Source organism: Apostichopus japonicus, chromosome 2 (genome assembly GCF_037975245.1).
Source record: "Apostichopus japonicus isolate 1M-3 chromosome 2, ASM3797524v1, whole genome shotgun sequence".
In the NCBI taxonomy this organism is placed as follows: domain Eukaryota; kingdom Metazoa; phylum Echinodermata; class Holothuroidea; order Aspidochirotida; family Stichopodidae; genus Apostichopus; species Apostichopus japonicus.
The window spans coordinates 23,396,694-23,411,570 of record NC_092562.1 but is presented as its reverse complement, the minus strand read 5'-3'; the positions used below and the strand labels follow the sequence as shown (position 1 = coordinate 23,411,570).

The 14,877-nt window shown below is 39.1% G+C and overlaps 1 protein-coding gene and 1 pseudogene across 3 annotated transcripts in view; both read right to left on the bottom strand.

Annotated features, from left to right (window-relative positions):
* Positions 1-14,877, bottom strand: part of LOC139982824 (uncharacterized) — a 220,871-nt gene that overhangs the window by 176,061 nt on the left and 29,933 nt on the right. The gene's annotated exons all lie outside the window — the stretch shown is intronic.
* On the bottom strand, positions 12,218-14,868 carry LOC139975521 (uncharacterized; annotated as a pseudogene).

Genomic DNA, 14,877 nt, shown 5'->3' with positions numbered 1-14,877 from the left:
ACATGTAGTCCCATTCTTTGTTAATTACATTACAAATGAAACTTATTATTTATTATATTAAAGTGAAGCTTAGTTTATCATATTTGAATGCTCTCTAAGTATGTAAGCACTAGTCTGCTCACCTGTAAATTAACACAAATGTGATGATGATGAGCAATGCTATAACAAAGACTGCAGGAATGACAACAAACACTGCAACGCTGTTGTCAACATCTGAAAAAAAGGAACACAATCTCTATCTTTTAAATGGACATTAGCTCTCCTAATTAACCCTTTAGGAAGATTTAAATCTAAAAATGTGCCTAATGTATGAGAGAAGCATGTATGGAAGCAACACAATTAGAATCCTTGAAACACACTTTACTACGAATTAAGTAACAACATATATATAGATATATATATATATATATATATATATTTCTGCATTATCCTCTAGTACTTCGCTCAAATGGATCAAGTCTTAAAATAGGGGGGTAGGGGCGGCTACCATTCAGGCCCAGACTCGTCCTTCCTCTTGAGGACCCACATTCCGTTAGTTCCCTAGTGTCAGCAAGAAGCTACTTTAGAAGTGAACACGGTGAGAGGGTTTATACCAAGGCACAAGTTAGAAGGACAGGAGACCTTGGCAATCATAAACAATTTATTTAATGAATGTACAGCTTAGCTTATTTAGTTTGAGAATCATCTGTCCATGCACTCCTGTCTTGAGACTGGCACCAGCATAAGTTGGTCATGTTAGTGGGTGCAGGTGAAGGGATAACTATGGCTTCTCACTTATCGAAGAGATGTTCCGGGGTGGGGAAGGTGGGTGAGCATATATGAGGTAAATTTGTGGTTAACAAATTCCCAAATTAGGAAAGCGGTTTGGGGGAATTTTCACTTGCACTTACCTACCTCAAATACATAATAATTCAGACTAGCACCGCTGATAAGGAGTTGGGCCCTGAATATGATGTTCTTGAACACTGAGTACTACTCTACCAAAGGAGTCCTCTGCTGACACAATATCTCAATTCTCAGGAATTGTCAGGTAGAGGGATTTTTCCATGTCATAAACTTTATAATATCTTCCATTAGGGTGGGTGTGGCGTGGGCCCTAACATCATGAACTCATCTGTTCTCCATCTGTCCATTTGGGCTTAATTAGATTGACAATCCAACTAAACCAGAGTCCATTTTAAGGCTACAGTGATTAGTAAAGTCGGCTTTTTAACTGGGTTAGAAGGGGTCCTCCTTCAGGAAGTCTGAGTGACAGATCCACGAGTAGACTCAGCAGTAGTGTAATATTGTGTCGAGCCCGGCTCCCCCGATAGTAAAACTATATCGGGACTCGCGATAGAAAGGTACTGGGATATCTTGATGCCGTATTTACGCTTCTTCAGGAGATGTCTCGAACGGGCGAAAACAATGAGTTCACAGAAAAACAATTTGACGAGATAGGATTTGATTATTGATTCGGTATAATTTCTTCTCTGTCGATTCTCTTTACAAATAAAACTAAATTACAATGATTTGACTTGACTTGACTCCGTCAATTAAACAATTAGAAAGAGTGATGAAATGGTGACGAAGCAACGAACTGATCACGGAGCGCTGACGGAGTGATAAATTTGCTGATCAAGTGATAAACTTTCGGCCTCCTTTTTCTTTTATACCTTACTTCCATAAAATCTCTCTGCGCATAATCAGTAGGCAGCCAATAACCTGACCATCCTGTATTAACTTAATGATATAAAAATAATTGTGCTGACACTGATCTGCCCTGATTGGTTGGGAGTTTGGAAGTCCATCCCCTTTCTATGGAAACTTCCATACCACGTGAGAGAACCTTCTCGAATGTTCCACAGACATAATGGAATCTATTTTGGGAAAAGGCCCTGTACCAAGATTCAATAAGATAGTTAAAAACTTCTCGTGGGAAAACTGAATCCATGACCTAGATAAATACATAAGAGGCCTGTAAGGTGTCTCGATGGAGTGTTTCGGTAACATCAAAGAGATGGTATCACTATTTCATAACATCCCCCTCAATCTTTTAAAATTTTTGGATGCTCCAAAATTTTAACATCATACTGCTTTAACTTATCATTATCTCAAGAAGGTAGAGTACTGTAAGCACATTCACTAATATTCATTGACTTCAACAAATGGTCTTCATATATCTCAAAGGTTAACATTTAGGTTACGAATTATTAAAATGATCATATGGTATATACATTGATACTATCTCCTGTTATCATTACGACCTGTCCTAGGACCACGAGAATCACGAGAACTATATCTTTGCCTCATATCTTTTGGATTGTCTTGCGATTCTGACCTACGTGACTGATCAAACTTGGTTTCTAACTCCTGAATTTTATTACACAACTCGTGTATCTCAGAAGATGCAGAAATAGTAGGAGTCTGAACAGAAGACGCTTTGTCGTGCATTGCCATAAAAAGTTCGGAAGAAGCTGTGGGTTGACTTTGGATTTTTAAGTCAAAATAACATTGCACTTTCATGACCAAATCTGCAATTGTTGCTTGTGGTGATGCAGACATTAACACTGCTGAGCGACATTGCAAAGGCAGGGTCGAGATCAATTTATCTCTAATTTGGTCCTCGCCATAACTTAATTGTGCTGCAGCTTTTGAAATTTTGGCCAAATGAGCTTGAGCTGTATCACCTGGCGTATAGCTTAATGCGTGAAATGCCTGTGATTTAGCGTAGGAAGAAGTGCCTGGACTGAAACGAGCAAGGAATTGCTTGCGCAGATCAGCAATAGTTGAAAATTTTTTGTTTTCAATCCAGAGTCTGGCTTGGCCTTTAAGTGTTCGCTTAAATATGCGACATATCTCATTAAATTCTTCCGCTACAGGGGTGGTTTGGGACGGCAATTTATGCACCTCTAAATAATCTTCAAATCCCAAATAATGAGCTTCGGCTAAATCTGCATCAATAACATCGCCCTGAAATCGTGATGGCAAAAAATCAGTGGGCCTATGTTTCTGCACAACATTAACAGAGGTCGAAGTTTCCTGTTCACTGACGGACATTATGCCGAATACAAGTAGGCTAGTTAACAGTATACAACATGAGCCTTGACTTATTTCAACACACTATCGACCGTAATTAAATACAAATAACAAATATGCAATACATGGACACGATTAAAATAACTTATCGGTACACTCTGATCTCAAATAGGGGTTGGGATACAAATTGGCATGATTTCACTCACCCTTAAGTTTAACTAAGAACTGGTAGTGGAACTGCAAACGATGATTGAAGTCCCTCGGTCCGCAGTAGTAGTTGCGGCAGGTAGTAGCAGTAGCAGGTGGGCCTACATCTCGTATGGTGCAGATTCGTTCGCCGTTAACATCGGGTCGAGTCTAGGCTTAGATCGCGAAAATGTTCAGTTCTGATGTTTGGAGCTGTAGTATGACTAACTACTAGTTGCGCGAATGTTCAAACGCGAACTGCATGCTGGGTTGATTAACGTTAGTGTACAGATCAGTGGTTCCGGTGTACAGACTTAGGCTAGTATAGGCCGTCTTCCCTCGTAGAGTGTTTCTGTTAGGCTAGGTCGTGAACATACGTTGTGTTCCTCGTTAGGTCTTCGGGCCAAAACAAAAAATCTCCTGTTCGTTATTGAACGTAACGAACGAAAGTTGTGAAAGTTCCGTTACCGTTTTGTTCCTGAAGAAAGCAACCGCTCCTCCACCATGTAATATTGTGTCGAGCCCGGCTCCCCCGATAGTAAAACTATATCGGGACTCGCGATAGAAAGGTACTGGGATATCTTGATGCCGTATTTACGCTTCTTCAGGAGATGTCTCGAACGGGCGAAAACAATGAGTTCACAGAAAAACAATTTGACGAGATAGGATTTGATTATTGATTCGGTATAATTTCTTCTCTGTCGATTCTCTTTACAAATAAAACTAAATTACAATGATTTGACTTGACTTGACTCCGTCAATTAAACAATTAGAAAGAGTGATGAAATGGTGACGAAGCAACGAACTGATCACGGAGCGCTGACGGAGTGATAAATTTGCTGATCAAGTGATAAACTTTCGGCCTCCTTTTTCTTTTATACCTTACTTCCATAAAATCTCTCTGCGCATAATCAGTAGGCAGCCAATAACCTGACCATCCTGTATTAACTTAATGATATAAAAATAAGTGTGCTGACACTGATCTGCCCTGATTGGTTGGGAGTTTGGAAGTCCATCCCCTTTCTATGGAAACTTCCATACCACGTGAGAGAACCTTCTCGAATGTTCCACAGACATAATGGAATCTATTTTGGGAAAAGGCCCTGTACCAAGATTCAATAAGATAGTTAAAAACTTCTCGTGGGAAAACTGAATCCATGACCTAGATAAATACATAAGAGGCCTGTAAGGTGTCTCGATGGAGTGTTTCGGTAACATCAAAGAGATGGTATCACTATTTCATAACAGTAGTGAGAACCAAGTGTGGTTGGGCAACATGAAGCTATCAGTGTCATATCCAGGTTCATTCCTTTGTAGCGTCACTAGGACCTTGTGTAGAAGGCACTACGGAGGGAATGCTCAGGTCGACAGGTCCATCCATGGGACGAGAGTGCATGCTTCTGGGTGGAAGAGTCTTGAGCAGAACAACAGGCCCTTCTTGTTGTTCGCTGTTGCAAAAAAAACCCAGAACTGGTCGCCCAAATGTTCTGAACACATCTTCTGCGCAGATTTGGGAAAGAGATAGCTCTGTCTCTCTCACCTGCCCTCTTGATAGAGCGTCTGTCATCAGGTTCTGATGGACTGCTAGGTGAGAGGTGCAAAGGTCTATGTTGTGTTTGTCACACAGTCGAAGGACGATCCATATTCTCTGAAGTAATGAGTGAGACTTTGTTCCCCTTGGTGGTTGATATAAGGCACTTGCTGTGTTGTCTGTTTGTACAGACACTATGTGGTTCATTTTGAATGGTCTGCCTGAGGAACGTTGTGTCGCTTTCCCCTCCAGGTACAGAACGTCTGTCAGTCCGATGGTAGAGGGCTCATTTTATTCATCAGATTCTTGGAGGGTTGTACCACTGCAGGAGGTGTAGTTGTAGTGCTTGCATTCAAAGTTTGTACCTTGGTAGAATCTGCCATCAGGACAGGATTAGTTTGAGCCTTGCTCTAGTCTGTGAACATCTGAAGTGGGAGGGCATCTACCCTTTCTTCTGAAAGGACCCAACCACTCTGTAGATCTAAAACTGCTCTTTGGTACGTGAGACATTGGGTTGGTGTTAGATATGACTTGTTTTATGCATTATCCAGCCTAGGACATTCAGGAGGGAAACAGGGAGGTCTTTGTCTCTCTTTGAGCCCTCTTCCGCTGAAATGATCAACCATTAGTCCATTTATGCAAATAGTATTATGCCATTCCTTCATAGAAATGCCAGTATGGATCTGCTTACCCTGGTGAAGACCCTTTGTGCCCTGGATAGGCCGAATGGTAGGGCGACAAACTGGTAATCCACTCCCAGGTAGTGGAACGCCATAAAATTCTGGTCCTCTCTCTTGATTGGGATGTGCATGTGTGCATCCTTCATATCCTATGAGGTGGCCCACATTCCCTTTTCTAGGATTGAAATGATTTAGGATAGTGTTTCAATCCGGAACAACTTTTGTTTTAGAAATGGTTTCTTCATAGGGCTTTAGGTTTAGCATGGGCCTCCAAAGCTCTGTTCCCTTTTTCGGAGTCAAGAAGACTTATGACGGTAACATAACCTGGTTAGAACTTTTTGATTGCTTTTTTTCCAACAGGTCTGCAATCTCCTTCTCCAGTGTCTACCGTTGGTCCGGGTCCGAAAGAACTGGTGTGGCTTCCTAGTTGCCAGACAACAGTGGGTTGGAGATTAACTCTATGGAGTAAATAATTTTGATGACTTCCAGTACCAACAGACCTGGATTCAACTGGTCCCAACTGTGGGAAACCTTGTGAGCCCCACCACCCCCACCAGGCAAAAATTGCAGTAAGATGGGCATCCCTAGGTGAATTGCTGTTGGTGGTAACCTATGAAGGAGCCTTTAGTGGGTCCTTGTGCTTGTTATAATGTTGCTTGTCATAGCTCTGACTGCCCTCAACACTATCGAAATGATCAAAATTTGACCAATTTTGAATAAATTTCATATGAATGGTCAAAAGAGGAAGGAGGAGTCAGGGCCTGGATGGATGGTAGCCACACCCCCTGTTTAAAAAAAGCGTAGTATTAGAGGATAATGCTTTATATGTGAGGTAACTAAGTGTGTGTAATAAATTGGATGTGTTCACATAACCGGTTGTTTTTCAATGATCAGATTTGTAAAAACTTACTATTCTTCTAACAGTTTCAAAGGTTTGAAACTATGAAACAACTAAACTTGTTTGGACCTTTTACTGTAGGCACTATATCATTATTAATGTTTAAACTCAGCAAACTCTACACATTCCTAGTCTTGAATATGGCCACTTTATACTCAATTGCCTAATATACATAAAATGCAGTAACAGTACTCTCAGCGCATCCTTTGAGGTTACTGGCAGAAGAATACCTTGGTATCCCATTGTACTTCTCTTGGTAAATAAAGAAAGGGAAGGAGTGGAAAATAATAAAATTCAATTGTTCAAACTAACCTTCCTGAGGTTTTGGAGTAGATGACATTGGAAATGTTACTGCCATAGATGCTTCACTGAGGGGGCTTTCCTGATCTGTTGTAAGGGAAACCATGAAGGTGTAATTCTCTCCAGGCTCAAGTCCTTCGATGATAGTGAACATTGTACTTCCAGAGACTGTTGTTACTCTCTGTGGATCATCACTACTACCATCCACCTTGTAGTAGATAGTATAACCAGTTATCCCAGTACTGCAAGTGATATCATTATCAACAACCTATTGATCAAAGATGGAAACTTTCAATATTGTTGGCAAATTATAACATAGAAGACACTGCATCATCTATGTAATAATTCAGTATTTACAACTAGTCTACTTTATAGTGTCCTAAATGTATTGGCTAGATGAGTCAAGAAGAGATGAGGCTAGAAGAAAAGGATGAGATGTGATGTGAAGGGTACGTAAGGTAAGAATGGGGGAAGCTGGAACCAATAGAGAGGATGGAAGAGAATTGAATATAAGGGATGGAAAGGCAAGGCAAGGGAGGAAGGGGAAGCTGAAAGCAAAAGGGAAGGGAAGGGGGAGGCTTTATCTTTCTCATGTATCTTCCATCACAAAAGGATGACATCTTTGATCCAACTATTTTCCTTCTATTGTACACTGCATCCTTCATTGAGTGGCTCAGTTAAGCATGACTTATTTCTCACTATACTGTTAAACATATTGTGTATTATATCTATATAATGTAGTCACTTTAAAATTCCTATTCATTTACAGTATTTGCATACATTTTTTAGCATACCTGCCAAGTAACATTCAGTTGGTTCAAGTCTGTTACTGTTGCCATCACAGCTGTAGGAGTGCTCTGTACTGTAAATAACAGAAATGAAACAAGGTGAGGATACAATGAGAGTGTTTCTGAGAGTAAGATAAAAATGTGGGAACTTTCCTATCATTAACATACTAAATTACATTAATAAATACTATCCAGAATGCTATAAATATACCTTATTTCCACAATCTTCTAAGCAATTTCTTGTGTGGCATGTCCTTACCAATACATTGTTAAATGTGCTGTTGGTATTTGTGTATGATTCCTAACTGTTTATTCCTATTAATTGATCTGTGTTTATACCCTGATCACCTGATTACTATTTTGTTTGTCAACAAAATTGCATGGGATACTATACTTACAACTTCATCACCATTTGACCATATTACTATCATTGTGACCTCCTTATAACTTCAAACAACTAAGAAATGAAACAAAATCTGAATATTAACAAACTGGATGTGATCAATTATGACAACTCACCCCCACACAATGTCTTGACAGTCATAGGTGGACCCATAGGACCCTCACCCATGTTCCCTTCCCGAACAGCTGATACACTGAATGCATAAATAGTGTCCTCTTCTAGATTGGTCTGTGTGTATTGTAGCAGTTGACTGGATTCTATGACAATACCAGTACTCCAACTATCAGTTGCATCCTTCCTGTAGTACACAATATAACCAACCACCGGTGGATCCCTAACATCAGTTTGTTCATCCCAGGCTCTCCATTGAATGGTTACAGAGGTCTGAGACATGTCGACTATTTCAGGCGATTCACTGATAATAGGAAGATCTGAATGGGAATGAGAACATAAAATTAGACCATACTAGAAGTGGAGTGTGCAAGCCACTGAATGACTGTTCCCCCCCCCCCCCTTTAATGAAATTCAGATGCTGCTAAGCAACATGCATTATTATTGGCTATATAAATACTGCAAAAAATATGCAAGAAATTTAAAGGCTTGGTAGTAATAAAGCACAGATTGTTTAGATCTGAACAAATGGTCTCTTCATATCTGATTTCCAATGAAAAGATTGAGGAAATACTAGGCTAGACGGCCGTTTCATTATATTATTTCTTTGTACTTGTACTATCAAATGAGCAACTCGTGCTGTAGTTTTCGTTAACAATTTTTGCTTCTTGTTTATAAGTTTACACCATTGATGAAACATTTGCGCTAGAACATTTTACTGCCCCAGTCTGTGAGAATGGGACAAGAGCTTGATATTATGTTGTAGATATCAGAGTTGCCAGTGAAAGATTACATTACATGGTACTTGCAGAGCTACTCTTCAATAGTAACAACTAGAGAACACATGTAGTTGAGGAGAATGATAGCAAATGATTCTAAGAGATATTAGTATAGTTACTGTGGTAAAAATTAACATTTAATTCCCCTGCTCAAGTATGTTTCATTGGCAACCAATGTAACACAGAATGTTCTACATTACTATTTAGAAGTTTGAACTTTGATGATGAAAAATTCAGCAAACAGAAAAGATTTTCTATAAATAATTAAATTGACCAAATTTAGCAACACATTTCCAAAGAGCAAGGTTAGTAAATGCATTTACAATTTTAGTTCAAGTTTTCCATGTTTTGGGCTGTTTAGTATTTGTGAAGACCTATACAACATAAGAAGATATTAAATGTTAAAGTAAAACTGATGACATAGGCAGTTCCATACCTACATAAAGGTTACACATGTCACAGACATACTGTAAGCTCTGAGCCAGTGATTAATTGATTATCTCTGAATACAATCAATAGACACAATCCGCGACTCCGAGCAGCGGTGGTCACATGACGTATAGTGGGTACAGAATCATAACAAACCATCGCGCAATAGGTGCGCAGTGTTTAAGCACGGGGGATTTGTCGTAGTTTTCCGACAGCATAGCTGAACGGCAAGGTATAATCCTTCTTCCATCGGCAAGGTAAGGCAGAATGTTCAAAAACTTTTGTTATATATTCTTTCTAGCAATCTCTGTGCAATTTAGGCTCCGGAATTCAAGTGTAATGCTTGTGAATTTGTCATCATGAACCCAAACAAAAGATGTATACTCGTCGAAGTGATTCTTTGTAGGCCTAACTGTGATCCAAAATGCAGGCCACTCTCTCATGCATGCAATATCCTGCCAGTGACAGTTACTAGCAGCAATGATTCACTCATACAGATAGGACCCACACTACTACTATTCTATCAAGGTTTAAAATTAAAAACAGTAAAGTCTTAACAACAAAAAATGAATAATAAATGTTTGTTTCATGTCAAGTAATAATCAGATGTTTATTGTCTTTCATTTTTTCAGCATTTGGGTCACAGTGTATGACACAGTCAATAGTTACAGATAATGCCTCACCATTGCATTGTATATGACTGTAAAAATACTTCAGATGAGCACACTGAACTCTCCTTTCACAATCTCCCATTACATGTAAATGATCGTAAGCTACTTCAACCGTGGTTCAACAAGATTAAAAGAGACAGGCGCCATGTTGCACTGACAAATTCTTCAAAAATATGTTCAAGTCATTTCAAGACAAGTGACTTTACTGGAATAGGGACCCGACGAAAGCGACTTAAATGTAACGCCATTCCCTCTAAATTTTCATGGATACAGGCAGGTCCAGGAGAAATATCAGATTCTTCTGATGAAGATGAATGACTGGCTATTAAAAAGAGGAGAGAAATCCAAGAGGACCTTGATGAAGAAACTGACACAGCTACCGAAGGAGAATGTGAAATTTTGGATGCTCAAAAGCCGTCTTTAAGATCTCAATCAACTCAATGGAAGGAGGATGATTTTGAGGTGGATACTAAGTTGCCGTGTGATCATGCCTTCAGCATCAATCATTTACTCTCTAAGTGTAAGAATGAAAGGATCGAGCATGAACTATTTATGCATTTCACTGGGATGGCATCATATGAGAGGTTCAAGCAGTTCTTAAGGTTTGTTTGTCCAACTTTGGACAATGAAGATGTGATCTACTGGGGAAGCAAAGCGAGTAAACATCGACTGATTGATACTGAACAGCTACTTAATGAATCGTCATATGAATTTCATGATGCAGGAGATGAAGCGAAAGATTTAATTCAAAACAGTACATATATAATGAGAGTGCAAAATGAACTTTTGTTAACCCTTATGAAGTTACGAACCGGGGCAAAAATCTGGACCTTGCAGAACGCTTCAACATTTCTAACAGTACCGTGTCAAACAAAATAATTACATGGATAAATCTACTGTACGTAGCACTGGGAACACTGAACATTTGGCCACACAGAGACATAATCATCCAAAATTCACCAAAGGAATTTCAAGAAAAATATAAAGACACAGTCATAATCATAGATGCCACTGAACTAACTGTCCAAGTGCCAAGTTCACTTCAGAAACAGAGTGAGTGCTACAGCAACTATAAGCACCACACTACGCTAAAGTCATTGATTGGCGTAGACCCAATGGGTGGCGTGATGTTTGTTTTGCAACTTTTCGAAGGCTCAATAAGCGATAAAGAAATAGTAAAGCGAAGTGGGTTTCTCACTGTTTTAAAAATGAAACATGTGGAGAAATCCTGCCAGGGGACGGTATCATGGCAGATCGGGGTTTTAATATTGGAGAAGACCTTCAAGAACTTGCCTTAAAACTAAATGTTCCCCCCTTCCTGAGGGAAAAGGGTTGCATCAGTGAAAAAGACATCATACGAGCTCAGACGTACTGTGGCACAACATCGAATCCATGTAGAAAGAGCCATAGGAAAAGTCAAAAGGTTCAGAATTTTCCAGTCATTGATCCCTGTATCCATGTTTGGAACTATAAACCAAATTTGGACAGTAGCTTGTTTGATTTCAAACTTCCAGAACCCTGTTATTTCTGATGGAGGAGCGGAGTGATTTTACATTTTGTTTATGTTGATGATCTGTCCGTCTCAAATCTTGCTTTATCCAGTGTAGTTATTATTGGCTGTACCTTAAAATGCAGGTTTTTGTTGTTGTAATATCAGTATTAAAATGCAGGTGCTATGAACCAAAGTATAAAGATTGTAGGACTAGGAGTAGGATTGTAAAGTAGGATTTTGAACTTTGCATGGTGGAAATACTATCCAGTAATTTTTGCGGTGAAACCATGATCTCCCAATGAGTTTGGGTGGTTCTGAACAAACAATGGTATTGAAGATGATCAGAGCTTACTAATCGAAACAATGAGTTGCTAAAACCACCCCAACTCATTGAGAGATCATGGTGTTACCTCAAACCAATATATTATAAAGATTGTTGTTAATGTTAATTTACTGCCATTCATTGCCTTAAAAGTTAAATGATTATGTTTCCAAGTTGTATTTATTACCAGGGGCAGATCAAGGATTTTTATTTTTGGGGGGGGGGGGAGGGGGGATGATCATGCGTACACTCACAAAGTTTACCATCACAGATAATAACCCTGCATATTGTCATCTTTTTATTTGTCTTTGTCAGATCAGCCCCCCCCCCCCCCCAGATTACACATGAGGAAATTCAGCCGGCTAGGCCCACATTTATACATGTATTATTTAGTCAAATTATAGAATGTTTTCATGTAACTGCAATTATTTTCCTCTTGCCAGGCATCATACATTATTCTATCAACTCAAAGTAGTGTTGAAAAGAATTTGTTTTTGTGGATGACATACTGTAGATGGTACAGTATACTCTATTCAGTACATGATAGTTATTGTGTTGAATACATGAATTAAACTTACAATAATACTGTTTGTTCGGTGTCAACCTGGTTTTCATTTATTTATTTTGTCAAATAAATACAACTGTGGTAGACATATAAAGAGCTCCTTTTTTTTAAAGCACATTTTCACATAGATCTGATAAATGGAATGGATTAAACACAGAATATCAGATTGTTTTCCACTTTCTTTTCTATGTTGACAGAGATCTGATAAATGGAAGAGACTTAACATAAAAATTGTTCAATTTAGTTAACAAACTATTCCAATATTCTTCATCAAACAGTATCCTTATTACTGCCATCTCATGTGAATCACTTAAATATACAACAAAGTCACACCATGATTACCCTGAGATTGCTAATTGTCCTTGGACCTGATTGTAATACCCATGAGGATGATTTTTCATGAGGGTATACATGTTATTGTGTCCTTTCTTTAAATAGAAACCTTTAGAGGATACAGCTTCCTCGAGAGAAAGTTCTTTCTGAACAAGTGGACACTTTATTTCCAACAGTCCAAAGCACTCCTCCATGGATGGATCATACACTTTGCCATCTGGTGTTGCCCCAAGATGCGGCATATCTGGAATTACAAGAAGCCCACTCTCGAAAACTCTGAAATTCTTGACTTGTTTGGCACATACCTTTGCATACACATTCCTCGCAGTTTTCTCATTGGCTTGCCCATGTGAAACCGATCATATGCTGCCTAAATTTCTGCTGCAAAATACTGCTTTGAAGAAAGACTCTGTTGGCTCTTTTACTCTCTTATTTACTTTCCCAAAATTGGATGCAGTTAAACGCAGCTTTCTCTGCTCACGCCACTCAACACATTGTGATTGTTGCACCGTTCTCTTCTCTAAGCTTATGGCTTCACATAAGCTGATTTGAAGCTTATCACGCAGACTGTCGTCTGTATCAATAAATGACACATTCCTTTGCATAGCAATAGGTAGATCTGGGAAGCCTTTACATTCATGTGGTTGTTGAACCGTTGACCGATCACCACTAAAAAACATCTTAACTTTGGGTCTGCCGTGATCTAATAGTTGATAGGAAAGGCAAGAGCCTAATGGTACGGTTCCTGAAGGAGTGTCCACTGTCATGGTTTGTTTCTGGTCACTCAGCAAGTATGAGAATGGTGGTGCGTCGTCTAAATCTCTTAAATAGGATGCTTCGTCTGTAACACCTATCTGGGATGCAACACATTTCATCATTGCTGATCTTGGATCATAGAGCTTGCAAAAAACTGGGGCATTTTTTCTCTCCCCAAGTTTCATTTGCTCTGTTTCTGGCTTTGCAAAGTGTGTTCCCATAACAGGCAAAGACTCCACTGACTCTTGTCTCGGAATATGCCACTCCTGTGGCCTACTGGTTTTACTAACATCAATCTGAATTTGTTGCAAATCATCAGAAAAATAATCCACCATTTGATAAAGCAATGCAAAAATGTGGTTACAAATTCCTCCACAACCTGCAATGCAGGAGCAATGTGCTGTAATTACCTGTGCTCTCCCTTCAAATGATAGAACTTTCAAATTTAATGAATGAGGAGATTCGTTCTTCTTCATGCTGCGGTGGCATCTACCATACACAATGTGTTCTCCCAGGCCGTGGCCTACTGACGCTTTGCCTTGGTCTGGTAGCGACTCCAACACTGGAGCAACAAGCACATCGTGTACATACCTCTCCTTGAAAAACATCCAGGATTTTGTGCCACTGTTTTTAGGAGCTTTGCCAAACCAACAAACCGACAAAGTTTGGCCGTTGACACTGGGCACACTTCCGATGGATTTAGAATAGTTGCAATCGTGATGTAACTAACAAATGCAACAAGAATCATGACCCTTACAACAGTGGCACTCTGCTGATGCCATGTTGTTGCCATACACCTCACTTGGTTTGTTTACCTTGTATACCCACTATAGGTCACGTGACGCCGGTCGCCGATTGTGTCTATTCACCAGTGTTTACAGCTTGCATGAACCAATAGTATTCTCCAATTGTCCTTCCCAGAAGCAAATTTTCAGAAATGTTGCAATCAAATTTCCTGATTGTTTATTTATACAATGATTTAACTACAGGGTATTGTACTTGTCGAGCCAGAAGAAAAAATCAAAAAAGTTATTTGATCAAGGCATCACCAGACCTGTTCAAGTCAAATTCTTAAAGATACCCTACAGTTACTACCCAATAATAGGTATTTTAGAATGATTTGAAAACTTTTGAGGTTCTTTACAAAATATATTACAATGCTATCATGTTTATTCTACAGTGAGAAAATAACTATGAAGAACAGAAGTCTCATAGCCCTGTCCCTGTATGGTATTCTTTAGAACTAAAAGGCAGACAATTCCTAAGCCCCCTTTTAGGATCCAACATCATGATCCAAAATAGATCTCTAAATGAGACACCACTATCACTTTGCTTCTTATAATTGTTTGACATATTTAATTGCTTTAATTAACCAAATAGTCAGCAGGAGAAGCATATAAAAATGTTTGAAAATGTACAAAATTCAGCAACAATATGAAACCATAACTCATCAGTGTTTAGCTACATGATAAGCTCTTATAGAGTATTTGTTTGCCACCTTCAGAGTGTTTGTTAAGTAATATATGATACCAAAGCTAGTATCATTTGAAAATGGCAAGGGTTTTAAGTTCACTTTAAATAAAGCAAAACACGCTTAATTTGGATCTTAGGAGTT